The sequence below is a fragment of the Lactuca saligna genome, chromosome 7 (genome assembly GCF_052625555.1).
Source record: "Lactuca saligna cultivar CGN05327 chromosome 7, ASM5262555v1, whole genome shotgun sequence".
NCBI classification, from domain to species: Eukaryota; Viridiplantae; Streptophyta; class Magnoliopsida; order Asterales; family Asteraceae; genus Lactuca; species Lactuca saligna.
In genome coordinates, this window is record NC_136423.1 from 183,891,665 (window position 1) to 183,909,523 (window position 17,859).

Sequence of the window (17,859 nt, forward strand, 5' to 3'; positions counted from 1 at the left end):
TCTGAAGTGTCCAAGTTTCCCATGTCAAAAATGTAAAAATCAGCGGCAAAAATCAAATTATCCACTTGAACAAGAACATCCTCCAATACACTTTTTGGGTATACTGTCGAGTGGTCAACCAATTGGATAATTGTCCTGGTCTTTTGTAAATTTCCCATTTTTAATTTTTCAAAAACAGAAAAGGGAAGGACATTAACTGAAGCTCCTAGATCAAGCATGACTTTTGGAAAACTATGTGTAACATCTCAATTTTCAAAGCCAAAAATCTTATTTTTAATTATGAGATTCATAACATAGTTTACCAAACATTGCCAATGTCATATCAATTTATAAAAATCATAACAACGTGTCTGAAAACCATATCATAAAAAATAATAAAAATCAGAGTGCAATCCCAGAAATCTCCACGCGAAATCCATATGAGTGTGTGTGAAGCGCTGCTACACCGCCGACGCCTTCCCTTTAGACGATGTGGTACCTGAAACCAAAACCAAAATTGTAAGAACAAAGCTTAGTGAGTTCTCCCATCATATCCATACCAAATAATGCATAATCATCGATATCTTTCCACCAGTAACTGGGAACTACCCTCCCCTTCGGTATCTTTCAACCGGTAACTGGAAGCTACACTCCCCTTCGGTATCTTTCAACCAGTAACTAGGAACTACCATCCCCTTCGGTATCTTTCAACCAGTAACTAGGAGCTATCCACCCCTTCGGTATCTTTCAACAGGTATCCGGGGACTATTCCACCCCTATTATTACTGATACATATCAAGCACAACATGCATATCAAATACAATGATCATATCAGGCATAGTAATCATATCACACATCAATTCTAGATGATTATTACAAAGAAAACCATCTACACAACGCCCTTGTTGGTGGGTACGCATTGTGGTCGTAGACCCACCCCTACTAGAAGGAAACTCACCTCCAAGTCGTGTAGTTTCTGCACTATCCTCGGTGTGAAATTCGGCTCTCCTCGACTCCTCAATCCCTATACAACAACCCCTCTAAGTTATCAACTTGTACTCACAACCCCTACAAGGTTCAACTTGAATCCAGGTCAAAAGCAAAGTCAAAGTAAAACCCTGGTCAAGTCATCTTTTGGTTGACCAGACTTGCCGAGTTGGTCCGCCAACTCATCGAGTCACTTCGTCCACAGAATACTACAAACCCATCCCCACTCGTTGAGTCTAGAAAGTGCTCGACGAGTCTACCTTCATCAACACTTCAATTGATCTTCATCTCACTCACTGAGTCCTTCCTTGAACTCGTCGAGTTCATCCTCAGCATATGAATGTGTTCAGTCTGTGACTCACCGAGTTGAAAGAACAACTCGTCGAGTTCATCTTCAAAGATTGGGAGATTGCCTTGGGCTCGCTGAGTTTTTTCTAACAATCATCGATTCCCATGATTCCCATGTCCCTTAAGAGCTTGAACAATTGAGGGACCTTCCATACTATCATCTGGTCCCTCGACAGAAGGGACTTGGCGGTCACTACACCCTGACTCACCGAGTCCATCCTTGAACATTATTATACAGTCGATTTAAATGGGTCTTAACACATCAAAACCATAGATCTGGCCTCCTAATGTCCATTTTACATGTAAATCCTCAAGCTTGATGCACATGCATGGGTTCTTTGGCTCAAAAAGCCATAAAAGATGGTATACAAGGTGCATGGGGTATTTATGACAACAAAGTTGGCTTCTTTATGCCATAAAGACCCCCAATGGCCCCATATCTGGTGTTATAACTCCATAATGCACTTCACAACCCAAAAATGGCTTAGAAAGCCCTAAATATACCAAGATCCAAGCCCTAAATATGACTAATTACATGGAAGATCAAGATAGGAGATTTTTACCTTAAATGAGCTTGAAATGGAACACAATCTCTGGATCTCCAAGCTCCAACTTGAACTCCCAAGCTCCTTTCCTATTTTCAAGCTTCACAATCCACCAAAATGCACAAAATAGCCTTAGAACACTCAAACAAGGCTAAGGTTTCAAGATAATGCTTTCTGGAAGTATAAGGGACGATGGAGGCTGAGATGGGGGAATATAAGTTGTTAAATAGGGTGCAAACCCTCAAATTTAGGGTTTCACTCAAACAACACTTACTCGCCAAGTCGGTCTCTCCACTCGTCAAGTGGGTCACTTAAACTTCCCGCAAGTCACGGCTCTACTCGATGAGTTAGGCCACCAACTCTTCGAGCCCCAGTGAAAATATAAAGATTTGTAGAATTAACTACGTACCAGGAATCAGGTGTTACAAATCTCCCCTATTTATTTTAGACTTTATTCTCGAAGTCTGCTTTTGGGTCCTGAAAAAGCTCGGGGTGATGCTCCGTCATCTCGTCCTCCGACTCCCAGGTCCATTCCGAACCTTTGCGGTGTTGCCACTGCACCTTTACCAGTGCCACTCTCTTATTTCTCATATTCTTTGTTTTCTTGTCAAGGATCGCCACTGGCTGCTCGATGTAATTTAGGCTGTCATCAACCTGAATATCCTCCAATGGCACCACTGTCAAGTCGTCCACCAGACACTTCCGTAACTGGGAAACGTGAAAAGTGCTATGAATATGACTGAGTTTGGTCGGTAGATCCAACCTATATGCCACCTTACCCACCCGGGATGCAACCCTGAAGGGTCCAATATATCAGGGCCCTAGCTTGCCCCACTTCCTGAATTGAATGACGTCCTTCCAAGGCGACACCTTTAGGAGCACCATATCCCTAACCTGAAATTCCAAGTCCGATTGATGCTTGTCGGCATAGCTCTTCTACCGACTCTAGGAATTCTGAAGCCTTCTCTAACCTGCTGGATCCTCTTTATAGTCTTGAGTACCACTTCGGTACTCCCCATGACCCTATGACCCACCTCACCCCAGCATATCAAGGTCCTACACTTCCTCCCATACAACATCTCGAAAGGTGGACAGTCGATACTCGCATGATAGTTGTTATTATAAGAGAACTCGGCCAGTGGAAGGTAAGTATCCCAACTACCTCGGAAGTCCAAAACACACGCCTGCATCATATCCTCTAAATTTTGCATGGTCCGCTCGCTCTGACCATCCATCTGCAGGTGAAAGGTGGTGCTAAAGTGTAGATGAGTACCTACCTTGTCATGAAACCTCTTCCAGAACCTGGAAGTGAACCATACATCCCTGTCAGAAATCACTGAAACTGGCACCCCGTGCCATGCCACTACCTCCCTGATATAGATGTCGGCCAACTTTTCGGCCAAAATGCTCTCCTGAATTGGAATAAAATGTGCACTATTGGTCAATCGATCACCGATGACCCAAATCGAATCCACTCCCTGCGCGGTCCTAGGAAGCTTCATAATAAAATCCATAGTGATGTCCTCCCATTTCCACAACGGGACATCCAGAAGTTGGACCTTGTCTTGAGGTCTCTAGTGCTCAGCCTTGACCTTCCAACAGGTCGGGCACCTCTCCACAAACCAAGCTACGTCCCTTTTCATACAGGGCCACCAATTATCCAGACGAAGATCCCTATACATCTTCGTCGCACTGGGATGGATAGAAAACCTGGATTTGTGCGCCTCCTCCATCAATACCAGGCGCACACCTCCATGATATGGGACCCACACCCTACAACGAAGAATCAACAATCCCCGGCTATCATAGTCGAAAGAGGAAACCTAACCCACAATTCGCTCGCTCTTCCGAAGTTCATCCTTTATGGCCTCCAGTATGGCCTCCCGAATCTGCACAACAGCGGAGTCACAACTATCATCCTCAGAAAAACGTCCCTGATCGATGCTGCCTTGTGGCTAAGTGCGTCGGCCATGACATTGGGCTTCCTCGTGTGGTAGAGGATTTCACAATCATAATCCTTTACCACAACAAGCCACCGATGCTGCCTCATGTTCAGATTTGGCTGGTCCATGAGACACCTCAGGCTCTTATGGTCCGTGTAGATGGTACAATGAACCCCATAGAGGTAATGATGCCAAATATTGAGGGTGAAAACAACAGCCCCCCGAATCCAAATCATGCATCGAAAAGCTCGCCTCGTGAGGCTTCAGCTGCCTCGAAGTGTAAGCGATCACAGGTCCTCTCTGCATCAATACCGCTCCCAAACTTGAGATGGGTGCATCACAATATACTAGAAAATCTTCCATGCCCTCCGACAGGGCTAAGATTGGTGCCTCGCACAATCTCTGTCTCAATGTCTCGAATGCGGTCTGCTGCTCAGGCCCCCAATGAAAGATCACGACTTTCCTCGTCAACTGGGTCAGGGGCACGACTATCTTGGAGAAGTCCTGAATGAACCTCCGATAATAGCCTGCCAATCCCAAAAAGCTCCGAATCTTAGATGGAGACCTCGGAAGCACCCATCTCATACCGTACTCCACCTTGGCCGAGTCAACCGAAATCTCGTCCTAGTTAACAAGGTGCCCAAGAAACTGCACCTCACGCAACCAGAACTCGCACTTGGAGAACTTATCGTATAAGCTTTCGCTTCTCAGGGTACCCAGAAGCTCCCTCAAGTGCTCCTCATGCTGCTCTTGCGTCTTACAATAAACCAAGATATCATCAATGAAAACTATCACTAACCGATCCAACATCGGTCTTCACACGCAGTTCATGAGATCCATGAAGGCAGCAGGAGCATTGGTGAGCCCGAAAGACATCACCACGAACTCATAGTGACCATAGCGCGTCCAAAAAGCAGTCTTCTGCACAGCCTCCTATTTAACTCTCATCTGATGATAACCTGCAAAAAAATCAATCTTCGAGAACCAAGATGCTACCTGTAGCTGGTCAAAGAGGTCATCAATCCTCGGGAGTGGGTAACGGTTCTTCACCGTCACCTTATTCAACTCCCGATAATCTATACACATTCGATGCGACCCGTCCTTCTTTTTTACAAATAAAATCGGGGATCCCCAGGGTGAACTGCTCGGTCTAATGAATCTCTTGCCTAACAGCTCCTGCAGTTGTGTAGACAACTCCTGCATCTCAGGAGGAGCTAACCGATACGGTGCCTTGGTTATCAGAGCCGCACCAGGGACTAGGTCGATCCTGAACTCTACCTGCCTCTCCGGAGGTATCCAAGGCAAATCCTCGAGGAATACATCCCGAACTCTTGTACCACTAGCGCATCTCCCACCGTCGTCGCAGCCACCTCCTGGGTATCCATAACATAGGCGACATATCCTGCGCAACCCTACTGGAGGTAGCACCTAGCCCTCTCTACTGAGCATACGACTGGTCCTCGATGTGGTCTCTTGCCTTAAATCACCAACTCTCCCCCCCTTGGGGTTCTGATCCACAACAATTGTTGCTTGCAATCGATCACCGCCCCATTAGGTCTTAGCCAATCCATACCTATAATATCCTTGTCCCCCCCCCCCAATGTATGGGAACCAAATCCACCAAGTAGCGCTCCTCATACAACCTCAGGACACAGTCCCTGAAAACTTCTGATGTTCACACAGACCGGTCTTCCGTAATCTCGGCCTCTAGAGGGCAATCTAACGTGCCCAAGGACTTGGGAAACCTCTTGCTAAGCGCAATAGAGAAAAATGATCAAGTAGCACCCAAATCAAACAACAACTGAACTAGGATACCATTCACATGGAACGATCCTAAACAGAGCACACATATAACATATCAAAATCATAGCGACATAACATAAAAGATTAAAGAGAAGAAATCTTACTAGTCACGACATCGGGTGCAGCGCGTGCCTCCTCGGATGTCAACTGGAAAGCTCGGCTCCTCACCACTGGAGCCTCTGGCTTGACCTTACGGTCATTCGTAACTCGTGTCGCTGCTGGAGTTGGCGCCACCACTGGCTCTGCTGCTGCTGTCAACCTAGGGCAGTTGGCCTTTTTATAGCCCCTCTGATTGCAATGGAAGCAAATCAGGTCTGACATCTGAACAGTGGGGGCAGGGGTAGCACAATCCCTGCCAAAATGCCCAGTCTTGCCAGACTTATAACATCATGAACCCGACCTAGTGCGGCAGACTCCCTCATGTGACCTACCACATTTCCCACAGCGGTCCCGACCCTACTAGCCCTTCATCCTAGCGTCGAATCCCTTAGGTTTCTTCCCTAAAACCCCAGCAACCTGCCCTATATCCGCTTTCATATTCCTGAGGTGCTCTAAATCAATCTCTCTCTCCCTCGCTCTGGCAATCATGGAATCCAGAGTCGGGCAAGCAGAATAGCTAACATGCTCCCGAATGTTAGCCCTCACCATATCATGATAGCGGGTCTTCCTCATCTCCTCATCCCCTACATACTGAGGTACCAACAAGGCCTTCTCCCTAAACTTGGCGGTGATCTCCGCCATAGTCTCTATCATTTGTCTCATATCAAGGAACTTTGTGGCCAGTTGCTGAAGCTCCACTGCTGGTGCAAACTCCGCCCTGAATCGGGTCACAAAATCTAACCAAGTCATAGCTTGAATGGTTGGGGTTCCTAGCAAGTCACCAAATTACGCCCAACAATCCCTAGCTCTATCCCTCAAACATCCCACAGCAAAGCGGACCTTCGAACTCTCCGGGCAGAAACTGATGGGTTTTACACACAAGAACTTTCCTATGTGCTCATGCAAACCCTAATGCTTGGATCTAGGTTTCTCTATTGTACATGCATTGTATCCAAGACTTACAAACCCTAATCTAGCATACATATTTCGAAAATATCAAGATATACCAGATCTATATGTTTACCTCTTCAACAATCTTAGATTTTATTCTTCTTGGATCTTAAAGTACAAGTGTAACTCCTCTAATGTCTTACAAACACCACACAAGCAAGAAGGCAATATGAGAGAGATGATAGATGCTAAAAATTGGCCATAGGGTTTCTTTGGAATCAAGTGGCCGAAAATTTCATGTAGGGGTCTCTATTTATACTATAGGCTGCTAGGGTTTTAGTCAAAACCCTAAAGGGCAGCTCAATCACCAAGCAGCCCATGGAACCTTCTGGAATAAGGCCTATGGATGAAATTATGATGGACTTTCATCATAATTTCGTTCACCCTTTAATCCATTAGGTTTCCCAGCCCAAAACCCAACTATCACGCATTTGACAGTTTAAGCCCCTATATTTAATTAATCTCTTTTGGCCACCAAATTAGTTCCTAATTAATTTATGACTAATATTAATTAAATAATATGATTTCACTTTTAATATATTAATCATATAATATATTAATAAATCATAATTTTCTCTCTCTCCATAAATTACCTTGTCAAGTTTCTTTGGTGAAGGCAACCCAAAAGGACCATGCACAACCGGGTCTAGTTCATACCAAATATATTTTCGGGCTTAGACACCAATCCAACAGTCTCCGACTTGGATAAGTTTGATAACTATGTCTCACATATGACTTGAATATCTGGTTAGAAATCATAGCTCTTATACGCTGCTGTCAACTCTGATCAAAATCCTGTCCTTTAGATAAGGAATCGTATAATCCTCTATTCTAGATATCATGCTGACAATCACATTGAACATAGTCATACTTATTGTTCAGCACCTTGTTCCTCGATCTCTGATTTGTTTGAAATAGAACTTAGTTGAACACATCAACTTTGTCCTGGCCTGGCTCGACACATAAGTCAAACCAAATTATCTAGCGGCCAGATATCGCTTTCATCCTCTTGGAATAAAAGGAACAGATAAACTTCGACTCATATGCTTTTATTATTCACTGGAAAAATCATACACAACAATCCGTTTTATAACATTAAGTTACTGATGCGTTTACGCATTATCAATGCACAACCAACTAACAAATAATAACCATATCTCTAGGTTTAAAGATTATATGATATTATCGTCTTGCGATCACTCGTGATAAATTCCATGAAGGGATAAAAGCAAGCGTGGGTTTATTCCAATGCTCAAATCACAATTCATAAGCACTCATGAACTTTTCAGCAAACCTTTGCCATGCCTAAAACCTTTTAGACAATCTACAAACAAATTCATGACAGTCTTCTTTCATATCTACTTCCAACATATGAGCGACTGTGGACTGTTTGAATAATCTTATTATTCAGGAAGTCAAAACATCCAAAAATTGAAACAATAAATAAATAATCAACACAAGATAGTAGCTTTACTCATAATTAATACACCTTTATTTATTCATCAAATGTCAAATACTAATTATCTATTACATGTTTCCTATTTATCTAATCTAAACTTATATCGTCCTTCAGTACTATGCTCCTCGCATCCCGCAAGTGCTTAACCCTACTCAATCCCTTTGTAAGGGGATCTTCTAGGTTATCTTCTGACGATACCCTCTTCACCATGAGAAGTCCTTCTTCTACCCGATGTCTAATTAAGTGAAATTTTTTGTCGATATGTTCGGATCTATCATGATCCCTTGGTTCCTTGGTCAAGGCAACCGCACCTTCATTATCACAGAAAATATCCATAGGCTCCTTTATGGATAAAACAACTTCAAGGTCTCCAATGAAATTCTTCAACCATATTGCCTCCTTTGATGCTTCACTTGCCATAATGTATTCTGATTCACACATTGAATCAGTTACCGTCTCTTGGTTGGAACTTTTCCAAGTCACTGTTCCTCCATTAAGGGTAAAGACCCAGCCAGACTGTGATCGGTAATTATCCTAATCCGTTGGAAAACTAGCATCACTGTACCCTCATACCCTTAAGTCGTCACTCCCACCGAGGACTAGAAACCATTCCTTGGTCCTCCGAAGGTACTTAAGAATATTCTTAACTGTAGTCCAATGAGCTATACCAGGGTTTCCTTGATATCTGCTGACCATGCTTAAAGCGAAGGCCACATCTGGGCGAGTACAAGTCATAACGTACATGATTGAGCCAACTGCGGAAGTGTATGGTACTCGGCTCATCTCTGTTTTCTTTGCCTTTGTACTCGGGCTCTTAGTCTTACGCAGCTTGATATTGCTTTGGATTGGCAATTCCCCTTTCTTGGAATTTTCCATACTAAAATGTTTTAGTACCTTATCCAAGTATGTATCTTGACTGAGTCCTATCAGTATCTTACTCCTGTTTCTTACTATCCTTAATCCCAGAATATACGCAGCTTCTCCGAGGCCCTTCATAGCGAAGCACTTCCCAAGCCAGGACTTGACTTCCTGCAAGGTTGGGATGTTGTTTCCTATGAGTAGTATGTCATCGACATACAAGACTAGGAAGCTCACTATACTCCCATTGGATTTGACATATACACATGAATCATCTTCGCTTCGCAGAAAACCAAACTCTTTGACCTTCTCGTTGAAACAAAGATTCCATCTGCGAGATGCTTGCTTCAATCCATAAATGGATTTATGAAGCTTGCACACTCTATTGGGGTTCTTCGCATCAACAAAACCCTCTGACTGATTCATGTAAACATCCTCAGCCAACTTCCCATTAAGGAAAGCAGTTTTGACGTCCATCTGCCATATTTAATAGTCATGAACCGTACCTATTGCGAGCATCACCCCAATAGACTTTATTTTCACAACTGTTGAAAAGGTCTCATCATAGTCAACTCCTGGAGTTTGAGTAAAGCCCTTCGCAACTAATCTTGCTTTATAAGTGTGTACTTTCCCATCCATGTCCTTCTTCTTCTTGAAGATCCACTTGCACCCGACCGTTTTACGACCTGGTACATTATCAACCAAATTCCAAACTTGGGTGTCGTATATAGACTGAATCTCACTGTCCATTGCCTCTTTCCATTTAGCAGACTTAGGGTCTGCCATGGCTTCCTTGTAGCTGCTAGGTTCGTCCAAATTTACTAGTGTACTATCACTAATAAATGTATCCCCTTCAGTAGTAATATGGAATCCATACAACATGGGTGGAGCACTAGCCCTACTGGAACTTCTAAGACGTAAGGACTCGTCAACAAGTTCAACAGGAGTTTCCTCCTCAGGTTGATCACCAGTGTTAGAGGTTCCTTCATCGCTCGGCTCTTGAAGCTCTTCAAGATCGATTTGCCTCCCACTTTCCCCTTGACCTATGAGTTTTCTCTCTAGGAAAACCCCTCTCCTTGCAATGAAGATAACATTGTCACTCGGTCTATAGAAGAGATATCCGAAAGATGTTTGCGAGTAGCCGATGAAAATACATTGCTCACTATGAGGTTCGATCTTGTCGTGAGTATCTCGTCGTACGAAAGCCTCGCAACCCCAAACCTTGATATGTGCCATCGACGGAGCTTTCCCTGTCCACATCTCGTGAGGTGTTTTGGCAACCTTCTTCGTGGGAACTAGGTTAAGGATATAGGCAGCAATCTCTAAGGCTTACCCCCAGAAAGCTATTAGTAACGAAGTCCGGCTCATCATAGAACGAACAATGTCCAACAAGGTCCGCTAACATCTCTCAGCCATACCATTCCATTGTGGTGTCCTTGGAGACGTCAATTGCAAAACAATTCCGCATTCCTTTGGATAGTCGTGAAACTCAAGTCTTAGGTACTCTCCTCCTCGATCAGATCAAAGAATCTTGATTTTCTTGCCCAGCTGATTCTCCACTTCATTCTTAAACTCTTTGAACTTTTCAAAGGTTTCTGGCTTTTGCTTTATTAAGTAGATATATCCATATCTGTTATAATCTTCTGTAAAAGCCATGTAGAAGCGGCAAGCATCCCTTGTGGTGGATCTAAAGGGCCCACAAACATCTGTGTGTATGAGATCCAATAGACCCTCACCCCTTGGACAAGTGCCAGTAAAGGGTGACTTGGTCATCTTCCCAATTGAACAAGACTCACATGTGTCATTGTCCTTAAGGTCGAATGACTCCAACACTCCATCCTTTTGGAGTTGGGCTATACGTTTCTTGTTAACATGTCCAAGGCGACAATGCCACAAGCTTTCATTGTCTAAACTATTGGACAAATCAATATTCAACACATCATTTCCTAAGTTGTCTACAACCAACATAGATTCATATATTCCATTACAAGGTAGTGCATTAAAATAGAAAAACCATCAAGATAAACATTAATAGAACCATTACTATTATCAAATGAATATCGAAACCCTTGTCTATATAATCCATGAAAAGAAATGATGTTCCTTGCCATATCTGGCGAACAACAACAATTATTTAAATCTAACCCTAACCCATTACTCAACACTAAGGAATAAAATCTGATCTTGGTAACAGTCGATGATCTTCTATTTCCCATGACCAAGTTTATCCTTTCATGCTCCACTTCCCTACTTTATCTTAGGCCCTGCAAATCTAAACAAATGTGGAAACCACATCTAACATCAAGAACCCATGAAGTAGCAAGTGCTGAGTTATTAGATTTAATTGAATACATACCTATAAAGGTGGGATTTATCTTCCCACCCTTAATATATTGCAGATATTTAAGGCAACTTCGTTTCCAATGGCCCTTCTCATGGCAGTAAAAGCACTATGCATCCTTAGAGACAGAAGATGGTGTAGCGGAACCTGCTTTGGTCCCACTAGAAGAGGAACCATCTTGGAACTTTCCCTTTTGGTGGCTCTTAAAAGGAGCCTTCCTCTTCTTACCCTTTCCTTGCCCAATTTCCAACACAGGGGCCAATTCAGTAGGAGTAGATGCAACAAATTTATCCTTTAGGTTGCTCTCAGCAGTTCTCAACAACCCTTGAAGGTTGCTCAAAGTGACCTCCTCCTTGTTCATGTGGGAGGTCATTGTAAACTGGTTGTAGCATGGAGGCAAGGAGTGAAGGATGATGTTGATAGCCAAATCCTCATCAAAGTTAACATTTAACTTTAGAAGACGATCAACATACCTTTGGATCTTCTGCAGATGCCAGGTTAGGGATTCTCCACTCCCTATCCTAGCAGTGATCATGTTAGTGATGATCTCATAGCGATCTTGCCTCACACTTTGGTGATAGCTATCCATTAAATATTGATGTATCTCGAATGGATACATATCCTCGTAGGACTTTCGGAGTTCTGCATTCATAGTTGCGAGCATGATGCAATGAACCTTCGTAGCATCACGTTCATGTGCCTCAAAGGTAGCGATTTCTCCAACAGTGGCAGTTTTTGGATTGATCTTTTCAAGCTTCTCATTGAGGACATATTCTTTGTCCTCGTAGCGAGTGATCATTCGAATGTTTCGGATCCACTCTTTGAAGTTGTTGCCATTAAAGATCACTTTCCCACATAAACCCATGAGTGAGAATCCACCAGTAGCTGCAGGAGTGTTGTTGTTGTTTGCGTTAGATATCTGAAATTAGAAAAGGACAAGTTTGATTAGAATGATTCCCTAATTAATCACCCAAATGAGGAATTAGGGCTAGGATCCAACAACATTATTTACAACTTAGAAAAAGGATGTCGTAATCTAAAAGCAAATAACTTGAAGGTAAGTGAATGATGATTCACTAATTTTCCACCATGAAAAACAAAAGAAGATTATGTTTTAAATGTTTTGAAAACTCCTAGATCTTTAAGATTTGTTGAACTTTTCAATGGCTTGTTTAAATCTCGATACGCCCTTCAAGTTTGTGACTGGGATATCGGGGATCACAAACAAGGTGTGAATAACCATGTGAATCAACATGGTGCTCTCAATGTCATTATCACCTAATCAATGTGCCAGTTATCCACATACGCTCCATTGATCTATGATAAACATCGAGCCATCCTTCACCACAAATACCAATCCCAAATTAGTGTGTCGGTTAACAACACACACTCCACTAATGTTTGACAAGGGTACGCATTGTAATTCTATGGAATAGCATCATTTTCACATTTACCCTAAAGTAACTAAGATTTAGAATTTGAAAAACATTTAGGTACTCGTAATATTCATTATACTTATAATGATGAATTAAATGCCCTATCCTATCCGTTCGGCTAAGGACCCTCCACCAATCAAGGAATCGGTGGGTGAGAGTGGACACCCATTAAGCGTCATTTTATAGACAGCAACCTTATAACCCCCCCCCCCCCCCTTATAGACCGGCTTCGTGAATGAGGCCTACTAGCGATAAGAGTAGCTTATTCTTATACATACATACATACATACATACATACATACATACATACATACATACATACATATATATATATATATATATATTAATCTTATAATAAATAAAGTATAAGGTTGAATTTTTAACATGTAAAATTCTAAGGGTTTGAAATTTAAATAATTCAAATTAAATTTTTAATCAAAAATTTAAATTCCAAAATTTGAGAGAAAGTTTTTGAAATTTTTAAAACATAAAAGATCAAATAACAAATACTATAAATTAAACAATTAATTTTATGATTATCTATATTTGACCTAATCCAATTTTAATCACAAGATAATTTCCAAATAATTTAAACAATCAACTTTTATCATATAAAGAAACTATTATTCAAATGATTTGAGATGATCTTTTTTTTTGGTAAGGATAATCATTTAAATATAATAAATTTAGATTTTATCATTATAAACAGCTTTGGCAATTATCCTTCAACAAAACAACAAGAAATCTCGAAAATCTTTCTATCTGACAGCTAAACTCGTTGAGTCCACATTGGAACTCGTCGAGTTCAACCTACTCGTCGAGTTCCTCATGGAACTCATCGAGTTCATCAAGCAGTTAGCAAAAAAATGATTTTACAGCTTGAAAAAATAAACAAGGCATCAATACAATAGAAACCAAACATAGCTCTGATACCACTTATGGGTTTTACACACAAGAACTTTCCTATGTGCTAATGCAAACCCTAATGCTAGGGTCTAGGTTTCTCTATTGTACGTGCATTATATCCAAGACTTACAAACCTTAATCTAGCATACGTATTTCGAAAATATCAAGATATACCAGATCTAGATGTTTAACTCTTCAACAATCTTGGATCTTCTTTTTTTTGGAGCTTAGAGTCACAAGTGTAACTCTTCTTATGGCTTACAAACACCACGCAAGAAGGCAATATGAGAGAGATGTGAGATGCTAAAAATCAGACCTAGGGTTTCCTTGGAATCAAGTGGCCGAAAATTGCATGTAGGGGTCTCTATTTATACTGTAGGCTGCTAGGGTTTCAGTCAAAACCCTAATGGACAACTTAATCACCAAGAAGCCCATGGAACCTTCTGGAATAAGGTCTATGGACGAAATTATGATGGGCTTTCATCATAATTCCGTTCACCCTTTAATTCATTAGGTTTCCCAACCCAAAAACCAACTATCACGCATTTAACAGTTTAAGCCCCTATATTTAATTAATCTCTTTTGGCCACCAAATTAATTCATAATTAATTTATGACTAATATTAATTAAATAATATGATTTCCCTTTTAATATATTAATCATATAATATATTAATAAATCATAATTTCCTCTCTCTCCATAAATTACCTTGTCAAGGTGCTTTGGTGAAGACAACCCAAAAGGACCACACACAACCAGGTCAAGTTCATATCAAATATAGTTTCAGGCTTAGACACTAATCCAATAGAAACTCGTCAATTACGCAGAATCAATGTTTGCAATCCATCTCCTGGCAGCAATGGGGTCCTTCACCCTATGAAAGTCCGGCGCACCACTCCCCCTGAAGTCCTTGAAGGACAGTGTGCGCGTACCCATCTGGCCAAACGCCAACTCACTCCTGAATGTGCGGAGGTGATCCTCCATCAGCTCAATTATCCCCTCCTTGATCAACCCGAAAATGACTGGGGTCGCCTCAAGGATACCTCTCGTGATCTCAGACGTGATGAACTCGTGTAGCCCATGATCGACCTGCTCGGACCCTGCACCCGAGCCCGATCCTGATCCTGATCCGGATCTTGAACCTCCTGCTCCATGTCCTCTGACCACCATACTGAAAATAAAACACGTAAACATTAGGATCATGCATACTTTCGAGAGATCTCACACACTCCCCAAGTTTCCTGGTTCCATCTTGGCCCCCCTTGACTCTAGTACGGATCCTCTACTTTCGGTAGTACGGACCCATACTACCTTCCACATTTATCCATACTTTCCTCAAGGATTGCCTCAACTTCCCCAAGTCCCTTCACCATTATCCCTTTTCCAAATGATCTCATCCTAGGCTTTCCTAGGGCACCCTCCGATCTACTCTCCACCATCAGTAGCACTAGGGGTCCCTACCACCCTTCCCTAACTAGCTTGCGAATACTGTTACATATTGGTTTACTAGTTAGTTAAAGTTAGCCATAACCCCTATATCACAAAGCAAGCAGCATTCGTGCATTGAGTAACCAAATCAAGCATAACCAAATTAGGCTATCTCACTGCTAACTAAGAGCTCTAACATACGGCCCAATGAGCGCCTATAGTAGGCATACGAGGCATCCTTCCTAGATCCTTAGCCCTATTTTAGCATGCAGTTCTCAGAAACACATAACAGGCATACAAGGCATCCTCCTAGATCGTTATCCCTAATCTAGCATGCAGTTTTCATAATCATATCATATAACATAAAGAGTATGGGTATCTTAGGGGAAACTTACTTGAGCTCGGCCGGTCGCACGAATCACACACCTTGTCCTTTTTTCAAAATTCTTTAACTTTGATTTTAGAAAACAATTTTCTTGTAAAAATACTTAAAGCCCTCGATTTGAGTCCAGACACTCCCGAGGGTGTGTCCGAATCCCTCAACCCAAGGCTCTGATACCAACTTGTAACATCCTAATTTTCAAGGCCAAAAATTTTATTTTTAATTACGAGATTCGTAACATATTTTACCAAACATTGCAAATTTCATATCAATTTATAAAAACTATAACAATGTGTCTGAAATTCATATCATCAAAAATAATAAAAATCGGAGTACAATCACAAAAATCGCCATGCGGAATCCATATGAGTGTGTGTGTGTGTGTGATGCGCTGCTACACCACCGGCTCGTTCCCTTTAGACGAAGAGGTACTTGAAACCAAAACCAAAACTGTAAGCACCAAGCTTAGTGAGTTCCCCCATCATATCCATACCAAATAATGCATAATCTTCGGTATCTTTCAACCGGTAATTGGGAACTACCTTCCCCTTCGGTATCTTTCAACCGGTAACTGGGAGCTACCCTCCCCTTCGGTATCTTTGAACCGGTAACCGGGAGCTACCCTCCCCTTCGATATCTTTCAACCGGTATCCGGGGACTATTCCACCCCTGCTATTACTGATACATATAAAGCACAACAAGCATATCAAATACAATGATCGTATCAAACATAGTAATCATATGCACATCAATCCTATATGATTATCACAAAGACAACCATCTACACAATGCCTTTGCTGGTGGGTCGGCATTGTGGCCGTAGACCCACCCCTACTAGAAGGAAACTCGCCTCCAATTCATGTACTTTCTGCACTGTCCTTGGTGTGAAAGTCGGATCTCATCGACTCCTCAATCCCTACACAACAACCCCTCTAAGTTATCAACTTGTACTCACAACCCCTACAAGGGCCAACTGGAATCCAGGTCAAAAGCAAAGTCAAAGTAAAACCCTGGTCAAGTCATCTTTTGGTCGACCAGACTCACCGAGTTGCTCTGCCAACTCGTCAAGTCCCTTCGTCCACAGAATACTACAAACCCGTCCCGACTCGTTAAGTCTAGCAAGAGCTCGACGAGTCCGCTTTCATCAAAACTTCAATCGATCTTCATCCGACTAGTCAAGTTCTTCCTTGAACTCTTCGAGTTCATCTTCAGCATATGAATGTGTCCAGTCTATGACTCGCCGAGTTGTAAGAACAACTCGTCGAGTTCATCTTCAAAGATTGGGAGATTTCCTTGGACTCGCCAAGTTTGTTATAACAGTCATCAAGTCCCCTGATTTCTAGGTCCCTTAAGAGCTTAAACAACTGAGGGACCTTCCATACTATCATCTGGTCCCTGGATAGAAGGGACATGGCGGTCACTACACCCTGACTGGTCGAGTCCTATGAACGACTCGCCGAGTCCATCCTTGACCATTACTATACAGTCAATGTAAATGGGTCTTAACATATCAAAACCATAGATCTGGCCTCCTAATGTCCATTTTACACGTAAAGCCTCAAGCTTGATGCACATGCATGGGTTCTTTGGCTCAAAAAGCCATAAAATATGGTTTACAAGTTGCATGGGGTGTTTATGGGAAAAAAGTTGGCTTCTTTATGCCATAAAGACCCCCAATGGCCCCAGATCTGAAGTCATAACTCCATAATGCACTTCACAACCCCAAAAATGGCTTAGAAAGCCCCAAATATACAAAGATTCAAGCCCTAAAGATGATTAATTACATGAAAGATCAAGATAGGAGCTTTTTACCTTAAATAAGTTGGAAATGGAACACAATCTCTGGATCTCCAAGCTCCAACTTCAACTCCCAAGCTCCTTTCCTCTTTTCAAGCTTCACAATCTACCAAAATGCACAAAATGGCCTTAGAACACTCAAACAAGGCTAGGGTTTCAAGATAATGCTTTTTGGAAGTATAAGGCACGATGGAGGCTGAGATGGGGGAATATAAGTTGTTTAAATAGGGTGCAAACCTTCAAGTTTAGGGTTCACTCAAACAACAATTACTCGCCGAATCGGTCTCTAGACTCGTCGAGTAGGTCACTTAAACATCTCACGAGTCATGACTCTACTCAACAAGTTAGGCTATCAACTCGTCGAGCCCCAGTTAAAATATAAAGATTTATAGAATAAACTATGTAACAGGAATCATGTGTTACACTAAGGTTCCCGGATTTACAAGGAACTGAGAAAATCCGAGGATCCCTACACTTTGGAAGCAAACATTTTTGTAAAATAGAAGAGATATTTTTGCCAGCTTTTAAAATCTCATTAAATTTCATTTTTTTTTCTTATAAACACATAAATTTTTCAGAAATTTAGCATAGCGAGGG